At 41.1% G+C, this 15,031-nt stretch overlaps 1 protein-coding gene across 2 annotated transcripts in view; it reads left to right on the top strand.

The window, feature by feature from the left end:
* Positions 1 to 15,031, top strand: part of PHYHIPL (phytanoyl-CoA 2-hydroxylase interacting protein like) — a 224,061-nt gene that overhangs the window by 36,614 nt on the left and 172,416 nt on the right. Inside the window, exon 1 of one of the 2 annotated variants that reach the window (XM_073596313.1) lies at positions 181 to 347. The exons of the other annotated variant lie outside the window; for it this stretch is intronic. The gene's annotated coding sequence lies outside the window, so the exon portion shown is untranslated. Of the gene's footprint in view, positions 1 to 180; positions 348 to 15,031 lie in introns of those variants that run through there. 2 annotated transcript variants of the gene reach the window in all.

The following is a 15,031-nucleotide window of genomic DNA, read 5'->3' as shown; positions in this document are numbered from 1 at the left end:
CTATAAAAAAACTATTCATTATGCATCAGTAAAAATAACGTAATGTGTAAGAAGCAACCCTGTGCTCTCCACCCAAGCAGCTCTGACGCTGAACAGATGTATTATCTATATGAGACTCCTTTTGTGCAAGGTGGGCGTGGCCACTTAGACTGAAGTACTTCTTTCTTCTACATTGCAATCATGCTGAGTCCAGTAGACTGTAATGTCTTGTCTATTATGCACACTATTGAACACTTCTAGAAATAATAGGCTGTTATTTGAAGCTTTGTTATCTGTACTGGTTGGACTGAGAAGGGGACACTCCAGAAGCTTGTCCTGAAAATGTAAATGGCAGTGCAAATAAAAACGTAAGTATTACAGACCATACTTAATTATTCTGTTATTTAGAAAAAAAATCACATTACTTTTTTTCCCTCAGGTTAACCTATCTGTTAGACTTTCAAGTGGGTGTAATGAAGTTACATATATGCTGAAATAATTTATACATTCACCATAAGCTTCAAATAAGCAAACGTAAATAAAAAAAAAATTGTGACTTAGTTAATAAGAGTACAAGGAGCAGTTAAGCAGGAGTAGTGAGGGGAAGAGGCTGGTGGGGGGAGTTTACATCAGGTCTGAAAAGCAAGTAATTTAGAGACCAATTACCCTGTTGCAGTGCATGAACATGTTACTGCATTCTCAGCCATGTCCATATTTTCAATGGGCTGACAGGAGACCATAATGTCAGACATGCAGCATTTTTTTTTTTTTACTTATTTACATTGTCACAGGTAATTCCAACAATTTGAGTATATGCAGGTATACATAAAAATGTAGGTGACATTTTCCATAAGTAGGCAAAGTAACAGCAAATAACATGAGGACCATGAACTGCCAATTGAGATAGAACATGGGAACTTTGTATAAATACTAGATAATCAGGTCATAGAATTGTATGTAGTATTTTTCTGAAGGATGCCACTAAGTGTGATGAGAAATGTATCCTAAATAGTATTACATTTGTAGTGACTATTATGGCGAGCCTGACTTAGAGGGGGATTATAAGGAAAGTAGGGGGAGGCTGTAAAGAGAAAGCGATGGGTTAACCACTTAAGGACCAGACTCGTTTTGGAATTTAGGTGTTTACATGTTTAAAACAGTTTTTTTTTGCTAGAAAATTACTTAGAACCCCCAAACATTATATATTGTTTTTTTTTTTTCTAACACCCTAGAGAATAAAATGGCGGTCATTGCAATACTTTTTTTCACATCGTATTTGCGCAGCGGTCTTACAAGTGCACTTTTTTTGGAAAAAATTCACTTTTTTTCATAAAAAAATAAGACAGCAGTAAAGTTAGCCCAATTTTTTTTTATATTGTGAAAGATAATGTTACGCCGAGTAAATTGATACCCAACATGTCACGCTTCAAATTTGCGCCCGCTCGTGGAATGGCGTCAAACTTTTACCCTAAAAAATCTCCATAGGCGACGTTTAAAAAATTCTACAGGTTGCATGTTTTGCGTTACAGAGGAGATCTAGGGTTAGAATTATTGTTCTCGCTCTAACGATTGCGACGATATATCACATGTGTGGTTTGACCACCATTTTCATATGCGGGCGCTATTCATGTATGCATTCGCTTCTGCACGCGAGCTCGTGGGGGGGGGGGTTAAACATTTTTTTTTTTAAATTTTTATTATTTATTTTACATGATTTTATTTATTTTTACACTGTTTTTTTTTTTTTTTAAATTGTGTCACTTTTATTCCTATTACAAGGAATGTAAATATCCCTTGTAATAGAAAAAAGCATGACAGGACCTCTTAAATATGAGATCTGGGGTCAAAAAGACCTCAGATCTCATATTTACACTAAAATGCAATTAAAAAAAAAAAAAAGCAATTTAAAAAAATGACATTGAAAAAAATGTGCCTTTAAGACGTATGGGCGGAAGTGACGTTTTGACGTTGCTTCCGCCCTGCAGTGTCATGGAGACGAGTGAGCACCATCTTCCCCTCACTCATCTCCAGGCACAACAAGGGGGTGGACGTGATCGCCTCCGCTGCTACCGACGGCTCCGGTAAGCAGCGGAGGGCACCGGATCGTGGCGGGAGGGGGTGGTCCCTCTCCCGCCACCGATAAAAGTGATCTTGCGGCGAATCCGCTGCAGAGACCACTTTTATCTGAAAGCCGACCGCTGCACGAAAACGGGGATACCGGGGTTATGGCAGCTAGCTGCTGCCATAACAACGATATCCACCGCCAAACTTTGGACATACATCGGTGTGCGGCGGTCGGCAAGTGTTTAACTGGTCTCCTGCAAAGGGGGGTTATGAGAAATACTGGAGGGAGAACTAGGTATTGCTCACCAGGGGAATGGCCCTCAGGATATGGTGTGTATTAAAACACATTAAATGGTCCAGATGGAACTATATGGTTGTAGCTTAGTGGCCAGGCCCTCAAACTATGTTCCTTGGGCCTGGGGTAGAGGATTTTGTTCCATGGCTTGCAAGTAGGGATGGATGGTTTGGATATATAGCCAGAATCTACAGGTCAGGCTAAATTTTTCCTCTTGTAACCTGGGGGACAGGTAGTAGGTACAAAGCTCCCTGGGATGAGCAGTCTTTTAGGCACAGATACCAAATCCAGTGAGGTAGTGACAAAAAGTGCGGTGTTATTGGTGACATATACAAGTCTTTTATATACAGGTGCTGTACAGTGTTTCAGAAAAAACAAACAGAACAAAAATAGCGAAACAAAAACCTGTGTCTCGGCCATAACTATACAATATACAGGCCCTCACTACCAGGCTGAGCAAGCCTACAGCTTGTCAGCTTCCACATAAACTGTTTAATGGCTTTCCCCAACCTTTTGCTCTCAAAGACCGACATTGTCTGATCTTCCCAGGCAGAGAGCATTGGCTGTCTGTCACAGGTGTTTTTAAATTGGCCTGGGGGAGAGGACCAAGATCCGAACTGGACCATGGATCAGAGTTTCCTGAATGTATATGAGAGGAGCCTGGGAGACGTATAAACCCCGAACAGGACTTTTCCCGGCTCTCTCTGGGACGCTGTGCTATACTCTGTATTTGGTAGCATTGAGGTGAGGCCCTAAGATCGTTCACGTGTTTTGTGTGTTACTCCAATGCATAGTAAAACACATGTTATACCACACTTTACTACAACAGAATAGATTAAAAGGGCCTTTTAGGTAAACCCTCTTATTTGCATACTTGTACTGAAACCGTTACTAAAGATATAAAGTCAGAAGGTCAGCATGAGAATTACAGAATGTGGAATTGGCAGCCTCCACATTTCTCTCAGAAAAAAATTATTGGGCTCTCTCATACTACTCTTACAGGAAAAAGGTCTATTTACCTGTGCAGTCTGGTGTCAGCTGCTGGATGGTGCGCCTTGCATTTTTACAACACAGAGCAGTGTTTTTCCGTTCTTTCTATATTGTTTTTTCTTAACTTTATTGAAATGACACAGTGATTTTTCATTCATTTCTACAACTTAGCAGTGTGAATGAGTCCAAAAAGTGTATGACTGGGCAAAATAATAAAATTACTAATCATGAAAATGAAATATTCAGTACAATCTTTTGAAATAACCTGTATCCATGTTTTGCCCCTTAAAAAAAAAAAAAAAGCTGCAGGTACAGAAATAACTGAAATTCCAAGCAGTGTTTTCAGCTCTTGTTCCGTGGTCCAGCCAAAGAAGCAAAGGCAGGGTTGGCAATACTGCTTTGGATTTTAGTGCAGCAGAGGCAGCATTGTAAACTCACTACAGGAAGCTGTCTCAATGGATTTCTGATGAGATCTGTTCTTGCAGCATACAGTTTAACTCACTGATGACCTCCTTACCTTTTCTATATATGAAAAAGTTATAGCTTGCGATCTCATGTAATAAGGCCTCGTTCACACGGACGTACTTAAGCATACACCTGTAAAATGGGCTGTGTTTGTCCCCACGAGATGCACAGGAGCTCTGTGTATCCACATGTAGGCAGTTCTATGCATGCCATTTGGAATCTAGTGGTTGCACAGACACAGTTTGACATCCATGTGGGTGAGGCTGTGTGCCCTTAAACACAGAGAGTGTGAGTCATAAACAAGCTACTTGTTTTGTAGATTCTGGTAGGCATTGCTGCAAAATTACAGGCAGTCAGCAGCAGAGATCGCTTCAACCACCTCTGCCCCTACAACCTTAGAGTCTCACACTTGTAACAGGTTCTCATATTCTTGCTGTATTCTGAGCCATCTCTACCAAATGCAAAATATCATAACTGGATTTTCAGGGAGGTATAAGAAAAAAGTGGGACGTTCAACCTGTTGGCATCTAAATAAAAAATAGCAGAGTAGAATGACCAGTAAAATGTTTTCTTTTTTTTCCACTTGAGTATGGGAAAAAGCTAATGATATGCTAGAAAGTGAATTGGAAACTCCTTTAGATTAGAATACATAATTTATGAATGTGAACAATCTCTGTGAGTGGTTTTCAGGTAAATCATAGATGTTCTGGAATATATCATTGCCTTGTGTCATACCTTGAAGATAAAAGCAAGTAACTTTATTTCAAGTCTGCAGAATTATACTTTGTTGCAGTTTGTTGTTTTTCTGTTTTCAGAGGAACATTTAAAGCAGAGTTCTAACAACAGATACCAAATTTTTTTTTAAATGCCATCTGTTATAATCATATTATACTAAGGCTTCATGTACACGGGACGTTGTTACAAACTCTCCTGAACGATTTAACTTGACAGATAGTAACCCACGTTTAAAGCGTCCATTTGGCATCGTTTACCTACCTTTTTTTTTTTCAAAATAGCCGAAAAATGAAAAACGCCTGTAAATGAAACGCGGCTAAATGCAATTACTGCGTTTAGCAGCTTTTAGCCGCGTTTGGCGTTTGAAATGCCTGTGAACTCAGCTTCTGAACGCATTTTTTTGCGTTCCAAAAAATGCCTCTAAACTCAACTGCCTTGAAACGACTGGAAATAACCCTGTGTATATGCAATGGCGACCCTAGGGGGGGGGGCCAGAGGGGGCCCTGACCCCCCCAACATTATGCTGTGCCCCACCATGTGCCCCCCCAAAAAAAAAAAATTTTTTTTTTTTTTTTTTACAAAAAATCAATGTCTAAGAGGGAGAGAGTCCCCAGTCAGCTCCTGCGGGTGATTCCTCCCCCCTCCCCTGCTCGCTGACACTGCATAATGCGAGCGTTCACACAACCACGGCCGCCTGATCTGCTCGAGCCAGCGAGTTGCAGGAAGGACTCCACCAGGACTTTCAGTTACTGAAAAAACAGACTGATTTCTCCCGTCCTTAGGACAGGAGGACCAGCCTGTAAATTCCAAGAGATGCCAGACCAGAGCTGTCAATAGCAGGGGCAGGACAGCAAGAGGAGGCTGGGGAACCCCACAGTGGCAGAACACCAGGGCCCGGAGGCAAGACAACCTTTGCAACCCTGATAGTTCTCCCACTGCTTTGGATCCTTATATTTTCTTGGTATGCTGGTGACATATATCTCTTGTTTTCTGCCACCCTGGGGGACCCCAATACAGTAGGAAGGGAGCTCACTGCAGAACATGTGAAAGGGCCCGTTGTGGGGTCGTAGTAAAGGGCCCCAGGATATATATATATATATATATATATATATATATATATATATATATATGCATCTTATAGTTGCCCCCCTACTTTTGTCCCTGTCCCCCCATGTGCCCCCCCTAAATTTGAAAGCTGGAGACGCTACTGTGTATATGTACTAAGATAACATAGAGGAGAGTTCAGGGTCAGTTGAAAAAAACTCCCAACTGCTCCTAAACGTCCATTTACCAGCAGCAGTGTACATGAGGCCTAATGATTCACTCTTTAGCCTGGTAAAGTATGCCGCTATTCATATTGTATAATAAAACTAAACTTATATTCCTCCTGGTTGGCCGTTCCCATCTTGCTTGTGGGCAGGCAAAGCCACAAGGATAACCTTCCGGGATACGGTGCTGCTGAATAACCAGCATGCACCGCCCGTTCTCGCACATGCGCAGTAAGCACACCTAGCAGCGCAGGAAACTTCTCAGGTTGTGCCCGCCTTGTTGTGATGGCAGCGAAGATAAACAGAAGACATACACTCAAGTACTCGTGTCACTTCCGGTTTCCAAATAACGCAATGATAGCCCTCGGCGCTGCCCACTGACTCCTGGGGAAGAATGACAGACATCTCCCAGGAGCACTAGCGAGCACAGGCACCAAGGGAAATTATGTCAATAGCCACGGAGAGGAAGTGGCAGAATACAAGAGACCCCGTAGCAATAGTGCAGAAGGGGTGAGTAAAAAAATAAATAAAAAATTTCCAGATGTTGTTACAGAAGGATTATGCTGTTTATTTAACTTTAGGAAGACGAGGACAGCCAGCACATCTGCGGCCTCATCAGCAGGAAGTGGAAGGGCAATAATCATTGGCATTAGACCCGCCTTGGACGCCTCCCTCCGACATTCTGTGGTTCAAGCCTCACTCTGAATAAACCAGAGAGGTCAATATATCACCGACAGGGAGTTTTGGATGGTGGTGACACCGTCATGTATTTTTAAAATACAAGGGAAGCAGACAACCATGTTTCAAATATAAAATCGGATAAAAATTAAATTTAAAATTTAGAAATTATATTGCAATCACAGGACTGGTCACTCATACAAAAAAATTATACAAATGCTAAATAAAATGAATATTGATGCATTACATTGATGAATGGATTTTAAATGTTAAATGAATTGTTAGAGAAAATAAAAATAACATAAATTAAATGAATACAAACTTAACTTTATGCTTTAATAATAAATGCATTAATATCCCACTCGATATTTAAACCTAAGGGGTTTAAGGAGTGGCATTGGAGCTCATAGATCCAATAAGTTTCTAGGCGTGACACGCCCCTGGTCATTGCCCCACCCCTCCAAGGGGGAATGTACCTATCAATGATTAAAAATTATGTACCCCTGGGGTCTCTATTATGGAACTGTCGCTAATGTCTAGGGACATTATGTTTAGTGTCACCCTTTTTGATGAGAGTTATGTGTTCTGCCCACGTACTGCTTGCTGCATGGGCAAGTGAGCAGATATACCACATTTTTTGTGGCACATGTACAGAAGTGCTTAATGTCGTATCGACCAGTGTTTCTCAACTCCAGTCCTCAAGGCGCCCCAACAGGTCATGTTTTCAGGATATCCCTCAGATGAAACAGTTGTGGTAATTACTAAGGCAGTGAAACTGATAAAATCACCTGTGCAAATTAATGGAGAGCCTGAAAACATGACCTGTTGGGGCACCTTGAGGACTGGAGTTGAGAAACACTGGTATAGACGATTGGTGGTAACCTATTTAAATTGTAAGGTCTTGCACCGTCCTTGTGTGTGATGACACACATTGCACTTCTTACATGGGAAGTAACCGTCAAAGTTATGGAAAAAAGATGTTCTAACGGGGGGTTAATGATATTGGGTGCAATTTTGCTTTGTAAAGATGAACCCCCCCCTGTATATCACCTTGATCCGGCAACAGAGGGTCCAAAATTTTATCCTTTTTCAGAACATCCCAATGTTTGCGGAAAATTGACTTAATCTGCACATGCTGAGTGGAGAATGAAGCGATCAGTGACCACTTAAAGGTCTCGTTAGAATCAATACGAGGTTTATCCCTTAGTAGAAAATTTCTCTCCGTTCTGAATGCTTTCTGTAATTCACCCTCCACTTCCATCTGGTTGTAACCCTTATCCAGGAATCTCTGCTTTAAAACATTGGCCTGGGCTTTGAGGGTTTCAGTATCAGAGCAGTTCCTGTGCAACCTCAAAAATTAGCTGCGTGGAACAGAGCACAGACACGATCTGTGGTGGCAGCTATCCACAGGGATGAACCCATTAAGGTCAGTTGGTTTAAAGTGGGTTTTAAATGTAAATTGGCCATCATTGATCGCAATCTCCAAGTCCAGGAAATGAATCTGCTCATGACTAGACTCATGAGTCAGAGATTCCCGGCTATTATCGTTAAGGGAAATCTTTTTATATAGCATTTGTATAATTTTTTTGTATGAGTGACCAGTCCTGTGATTACAATATAATTTCTAAATTTAAAATTTCATTTTTATCCAATTTTATATTTGAAACATGATTGTCTGCTTCCTTTGTATTTTAAAAATACATGACGGTGTCACCGCCATCTGAAACTCCCCGCGGGTGATACATTGACCTCTCTGGTTTATTCAGAGTGAGGCTTGAACCACAGAATGTCTGGGGGAGGCATCCAAGGCGGGTCTAATGCCAATGATCATTGCCCTTCCGCTTCCTGCTGATGACGTGGCAGATGTGCTGGCTGCTCTCGTCTTCCTAAAGTGGGACTTGAACTGCAGACAATCCAGGGGAGATCTGGACACGATCCACGCTGACGTCCATATGGGACGTTCTGCGTGTTAGCTGATTTGCCCATTTTTGGCACACAGATGATGGCGAGGTTTGACTCGCATTAGCCTGCCTCCTTACAAATCAATGGATTTCCTAACTCACCTCAGAGTGAGGCTTGGAACTCACACCCCATTGCCATTTTGGCCAACCAGGAAGTGCAATGACAATACGATTTGCAATCACAGGTAGGTAATTTGGAAATTGGGGATCTCATTTCTTATATAAACGCAGTGATTACAGTGGGCTCATACCCCAGATGATGTCTCTTTAGACGAAATGCATTGGGACAAGCCCTACTGATGTCATTGCATTGTCTAAACTATATATTTCAAGCCCTTGATCTACTTATTAAATGTGAGTGTTCCCAGTTTTAATAAATTCTCAACGTTTTTACGGATTTACACTATGTTGAGTATTTTCTGTTTTGGTTATACCATTCTGAATATATGAGATGACCCGGTCCAATATGCTGGCTGCTCATGAGGACTGCTTCTTTGAGTCATTTCCAGAACAAATAGACCATCTTCTATACTGATCTGGAATATGGACGTGAAGGTTCATTGGTTCATACATTGGTGTTTACACCACAAGCCCTGATTGAGTGTATGCCCATTTGAGTCCCTACAACCTTCACACAACCGGTGGTGGTTTCATTGTAGTTTTTTTTTTTTTTTTTTCATTTCAACACTGACGGCATGTGGAATACCTTTTTCTGCTATAGAGTTCCTTTCACTGTCAATCTATGGACTGTGATATTCACGTTTTCTCAACCTCAATATGACAACATATGGATTGTGTGTGTATTTCAAAACACTTTTCACAGTTTTTTTGATTATTTCTTCTTTTTATTGTTGTGGTTATTTCACACTATACATTGGTTCTTTATATACATGAATTTGTAGCAATACAAACATTGTAAGTTTAGCTTGCATTCACACCTGAGCAGTGGGTATTTCTGGTGGTTTTGATCCTTTTTTTCAGATGTTTTCTATGTGCTTTGCTGGCATATTACAGGCATTTTTCATGTGTTTTTCCCTGTGCATCAAGCTTTAGGAGTTTGTTTCCTGGACTGGACAAGGGGAGGCGAGCAGTTCTATAGGGGGAGAAGATTTCATCAGGCGTAAAAACACACAAAAACAAGTGATTGCTCATTTAGCCGGCATTCACTTCTTAGCAGAGCATATTGTGTGTTTACTGCATTCCCATTGAAGTCTATGATATCAAAAATGCCTGAATACGCTAAAAGAAAAGAAGCTCATGCACTTTTCTGAGCGTAGGACAATTGAGTCTACAAGTGTGAACAGGGACCGTTAGAATGTAATTCTGCATTGTCAGGTGTAGGGAAACAAGCAGAAAAACGCTGTAGTTTAAATGGATGCATTCCCATTGATGTCTATGGGATCAAAAATGCCTGACTAGCCTAAAAAAAAAATAGGAAATGCAATTAATTTTTCAGTGCCTTATGTAACATATTACCTTGAGCTATTTCATTCTGTTTCAATAGTTTTTACTAAGTTTTTGTTTTCTGGATATAAAAAGAATACAAAATATAGCAACAAGAGTAATTTGCTAAGGTAACATGCACAGCAGTATGGGCTCACATATGGCAACAAGCAACAAAGTGGGATTGCCCAATAGTTTGATGAAAGGTCTAGGTAGTGATAGTGGGCCGACTCACAGCAGTTCTATGACATGATTGGAACGAAAACAGTGCCCCTCCAAGTAAAAAAAACATAAGAGCCCTCAAAATCTAGAACATCGTAAAACCTGAGCATCAATTAAAATTCTATATAACAACAATATTATAATCTTATAACCAGTAACCCTCCCAGGGTCAGATCCAAACATCTGTTTAACCATGTATTTGGGTCCAAGGACCCCTCTATCAATACCAGGAGGGCCATATACATATAAAAAAACTTTGAGAAATTATATTGGGAGAGGTACTGAGGGAGTATAGAAGAAAGAATAGTAGGTCTAAAAGAAGAAAAAGAGAAGGAAGAAAGTGGTTCTGCCCAGGAGGTCATGCTCTCTCGAGCCTGAGGGTCAATTCCGCATGTCCAGTACCTGCAAGTAACTAAGCCAGGGGGACCTAATTTTTTCAAAGCGCGATTGCTTGTCCTGTAAGACACTCACAATCTTTTCGTTCAGTATGATCAAAGTAAGTTGGCGTTTCATCAAGGCAAGATCCATAACCGGGCTTTTCCATGCCAATGTGATAACAATTTTAGCCTCTAAAAACATAAAGTAGATGAATTGTCTTGGGACATTCTCAACCGGCTTATACAACAAGGCTATGCTTGCGTCCTGGTAATATTTACTATAGTTGCCGAGTAAATAAAAGAATGGAGTCTCATCCAAAAGCGGTGAACTTTAGGACAAGTCCACCATATGTGTAAAGTGGTGCCTATCTGGCCACAAACTCTGAAGCAGGATGCCAATGAACCTGGATACATCCGTGAAAGGCGCTCTGGCACCAAATACCGTCTAGCCTGAACTTTGAATCCTGCTTCAATCAGAGAGCAGTGTTCAGTACACCTTTGTAAATTTGTGTACTCCAGGAACACCAGTCCTCCGCCTCGAAAGCTGTACCCAAATCTCTCTCCTACGCCACCTGGCAAGAAAGTTTATCAGATGGAGTGATAAAGAGCCTGTACAGGTTGGATACACGTTCCTGCAATGGGGTTTCTTACATACATTTGTTTTCAAACCTCTTGCATACTGTTAGGTATGGGCTGTGATTCGGCAGAGTATTCAGAAAATGGTAAATTTGCTGAAAACTGAAGTTTTCCATTGGGGGCATCTCCAAGTTTTTTGTAAAGTATGGTGAGGGACGTATCCCTCTATGGTCTAGGACATCTCCTATGTGATAAAGGCCCTTATTCACCCACCAGTGAAATCTACCAGACTGCATATCAGGTAGGAAAAGGGGATTATGAAACGGGGGCTGCTGGTGTGTGGGGGGAACGCAAGAGGCCACCTCCTACAGGTAATGTCTCATAAGTTGATTGAATGGGAGAGCATAGGGCACAAGATAGCTTTGTTGAGTTTCGGGGTTATCCAAAGCTTTGAATCTATTGCAGTTGGGGAACAAGCTAGAGCTTCTGAGGATACCCAATCTGGCCTGTAATGTCTACTATAGAGTTGACTCAACTGAGCTGTCTGTGCCGCCACATAATACTTCATGAAATCTGGGACTCCCAAACCTTCCAGGTCCTTAGGCACATACATTGCGGTTTGGGCCACTCTACTACCCTTGGCTCCCCAGATAAACTGAAAAATTTGTGACTGAAACTGTCTTGTAGCAGTTAACGGAACCTAAATAGGCAAGGTTCTAAAATAATACAACAACCTGGGTAGGCCCGTCATTTTAACCAAAGTGATCCTCCCCATCCACAACAAACCCGCATCCGACCATGTCCTCACTTGTTCCAATAGCCTACCAAACTAGACTGGTTAATTTGCCTTTATAAAGGGAATAGACTGTAGGTGTTATGCCCCGTACACACGGTCGGATTTTCTGACGGAAAATGTCCGATCGGAGCGTGTTGTCGGAAATTCCGACCGTGTGTGGGCTCCATCGGACATTTTCCATCGGATTTTCCGACACACGAAGTTGGAGAGCAGGAGATAAAATTTTCCGACAACAAAATCCGTTGTCGGAAATTCCGATCGTGTGTACACAAATCCGACGGACAAAGTGCCACGCATGCTCAGAATAAATAAAGGGATGAAAGCTATTGGCCACTGCCCCGTTTATAGTCCCGACGTACATGTTTTACGTCACCGCGTTTAAAACGATCGGATTTTCCGACAACTTTGTGTGACCGTGTGTATGCAAGACAAGTTTGAGCCAACATCCGTCGGAAAAAATCCTAGGATTTTGTTGTCGGAATGTCCGAACAAAGTCCGACCGTGTGTACGGGGCATTAGTCTTGCACCTAAATAAGGGAGAAAAGTTTGTTGCCGTTGAAATGTATATTGAGACCGTAGGTTCCGAAGAACCGATTCAGGCAAATTAATGTTCATCGCCTCTGACTTGTCACAACTGGCAATAAGGCATGACATTTCTCCAAATTGATTCAGAAGAGTAGATTCTGCAAGGTGGTGTGGAGAGAAGTGATGAATACAAGCAAATCGATTCTGTCCCCCATTGAGCTATTTATTTCTATAAACAACTGAGTTTCTTCAACATGTGACAAAGACAGAGCGCAAAACATGTAATAGCATCTCCTTCCGTCTGATTAAAAAAAAAAAAAAAAAAAAATACTATCCATAAACTGGCAGAAGGTATGGCATTCTTCAGTATGGCCTGTAATAAATGATGCTCAGGTATGCTTGCTTTCTTGATAAATAACAAAGTGCATGCAAGTGGGCCAAGTTGAGAAATCTGATTTACCACTGTAAAACGACAATTGTAGTTTGGGATCCTAGCTATTCCAATCTAAAACATTTCCATATTACCAGAATTTGTAAAAATGCATTTTTATTTCCAACAACGATTTATAATTTTAGACGCAATCACAACCAATTTGTAGAGTTCTCATTCTTACGCCACTGTTTAAATTTTGTAAGTGACAAGACCGAGAGCAGAGGGAGTGTATTTAACCATGTCAAACAAAACATTTCCCCAAGGCTGTCATGTGGCTGTTGTGCCCAGGAGAGATCTGTGGTATTAGCCCTCACCAGTGGGATTTAAAGATATTTTTTCCCCAGTTCCCTCTGGCTAGAATATCTCTTTAGCACAGTCAAATTGTCATGCAGCACATGAGATTAGATCTCTGATGAAAAATGCATTATTTTGAAAGGCAAAAGAGCCGTGTGGCTTATAACATTTATTCTTTATTTTAGGAAATAAAATATCTTGTCATGCTAGATTTACAAACATGACACAGGACCATCTCCGGGATAAGGCCCCTTTCACACTGGGGCGGGAGGTGCGTCGGTGGTAAAGCGCTGCTATTATTAGCAGCGCTTTAATGTCGTTTTAGCAGCGGTATTCGGCCCCGCTAGTGAGGCGGTTTTACCTGCAGAGGTGCTTTGCTGGCAGTATAGCCGCACTACCCCATTGATTTCAATGGGCAGGAGTGGTGTATACACCACTCCGAAGATGCTGCTAGCAGGACTTTTTTTCCCGTCCTGCTAGCGCACTGCTCCAGTGTGAAAGCCCTAGGGGCTTTCACACTTGAGACACAGCAGCGGCTGTTTCGGGTTGGTTTGCAGGCGCTATTTTTAGCGTGAAAGGGGTCTAAGATTAATCTTTAAGGGTATTTTATAGGTTGTGTCCTGTTGAGTAGATTTCATCTCCCTTTCTATCCTGGCAATGCTTAAAGTATAACCAAAACCAAACTTTTTTTTTTTTTAATAGCGTAAGGGGAGATTATAACTCTTGTTTTTTTTCTTTTGGGTATCTGTATCCCATTGGGGAGATTTCCCTTCACTTCCTGACCCATAGCTAAAACAGAAAGTGAGAGGAAAGTCCTCCAAAGTAAAAAGAATCCCAGCGTGATTTGTCAGGAATTGTGTGCTGACAGGCTGTTGCCAGAAAATCCAACAACAATTGTCCGATGGAGCGTACAAACGGTCGGATTTTCCACCAACAGCCAACAAATGTTGGATGGCAGCCTTTAAAATTTTCCGCGGACAAATGTCTGTTGTCGGATTTTCCCAGCGTGTGTACATAAGTCCGTCGGACAAAAGTCCAAAGTACAAACACGCATGCTCGGAAGCAAGGACAAGCCAGAAGTGGTCGGTCTTGTAAGCTAGCATTTGTAATGGAGAATTAACATTCGTGACATGGCAAATTCTGAAATCTTGAAATGCAGCGCACATTCTCTTCTTTAATGGGATAATAATGAACCTGCTTTGCTGGTGATACTGATGGAGTTATTGCAAACTAATTTTCAAAGGCTTTTTTTTTTCTAGTGACATCAAGAATAATATTATTATGCTTGTTTTTTTGTTTTTTTTTGGTGCAAGTTACCACAACACCATTATCCCATAGTTTTTAAGATCAAAGATAGAACTATGTTGGTGTTCCTTGTTAATTTTACATTGTATTTTTTTAAATGTAACTGTCATTTGAAGTAAAACATATAGCCAAGTATTATTCTGCACAATTTTTTTATTGTGCATTAAAAAAAAGAAAACAAATAAAATTAGACATGCTATCTGCCAATAGAACTTAACCAAAAAGTGCATTCTATGCATCCAAAAATATAGAAAATATACCAAATCAAATCATTATTCAACCAAAAAATAAAATAAAAGTCTCATGCTTCTTAATATAGGGGGTCAACAACATGGATTGGTGAAAGCAGGGGTTCGTCATCCGGAGATAATTCCAAAAATCATCTGGATTATTTTCCTGGAGCTCCCGCAGCAAAGGCATATGACATAATTGGTCACAATTAATAAAGAAATCCTCCTCCTCCCGTTCCTGGACTGGACTTGGGTCAAAGCAATAACTCCAAGGCCAATAATAAATAACACGTTATCTGGTGGCTGGTTGACGAACAGCCTTTCAGAAACTAACTGAAAAGCGTGCATCAACACTCGCCAAACTTCTACTAACATGAAATTAGCAGAAGGAGCCC

Source organism: Aquarana catesbeiana, linkage group LG08 (genome assembly GCF_042186555.1).
Source record: "Aquarana catesbeiana isolate 2022-GZ linkage group LG08, ASM4218655v1, whole genome shotgun sequence".
In the NCBI taxonomy this organism is placed as follows: domain Eukaryota; kingdom Metazoa; phylum Chordata; class Amphibia; order Anura; family Ranidae; genus Aquarana; species Aquarana catesbeiana.
Note: the sequence above shows the minus strand (reverse complement) of the source record. Positions and strands in the feature narration are given on the sequence as shown.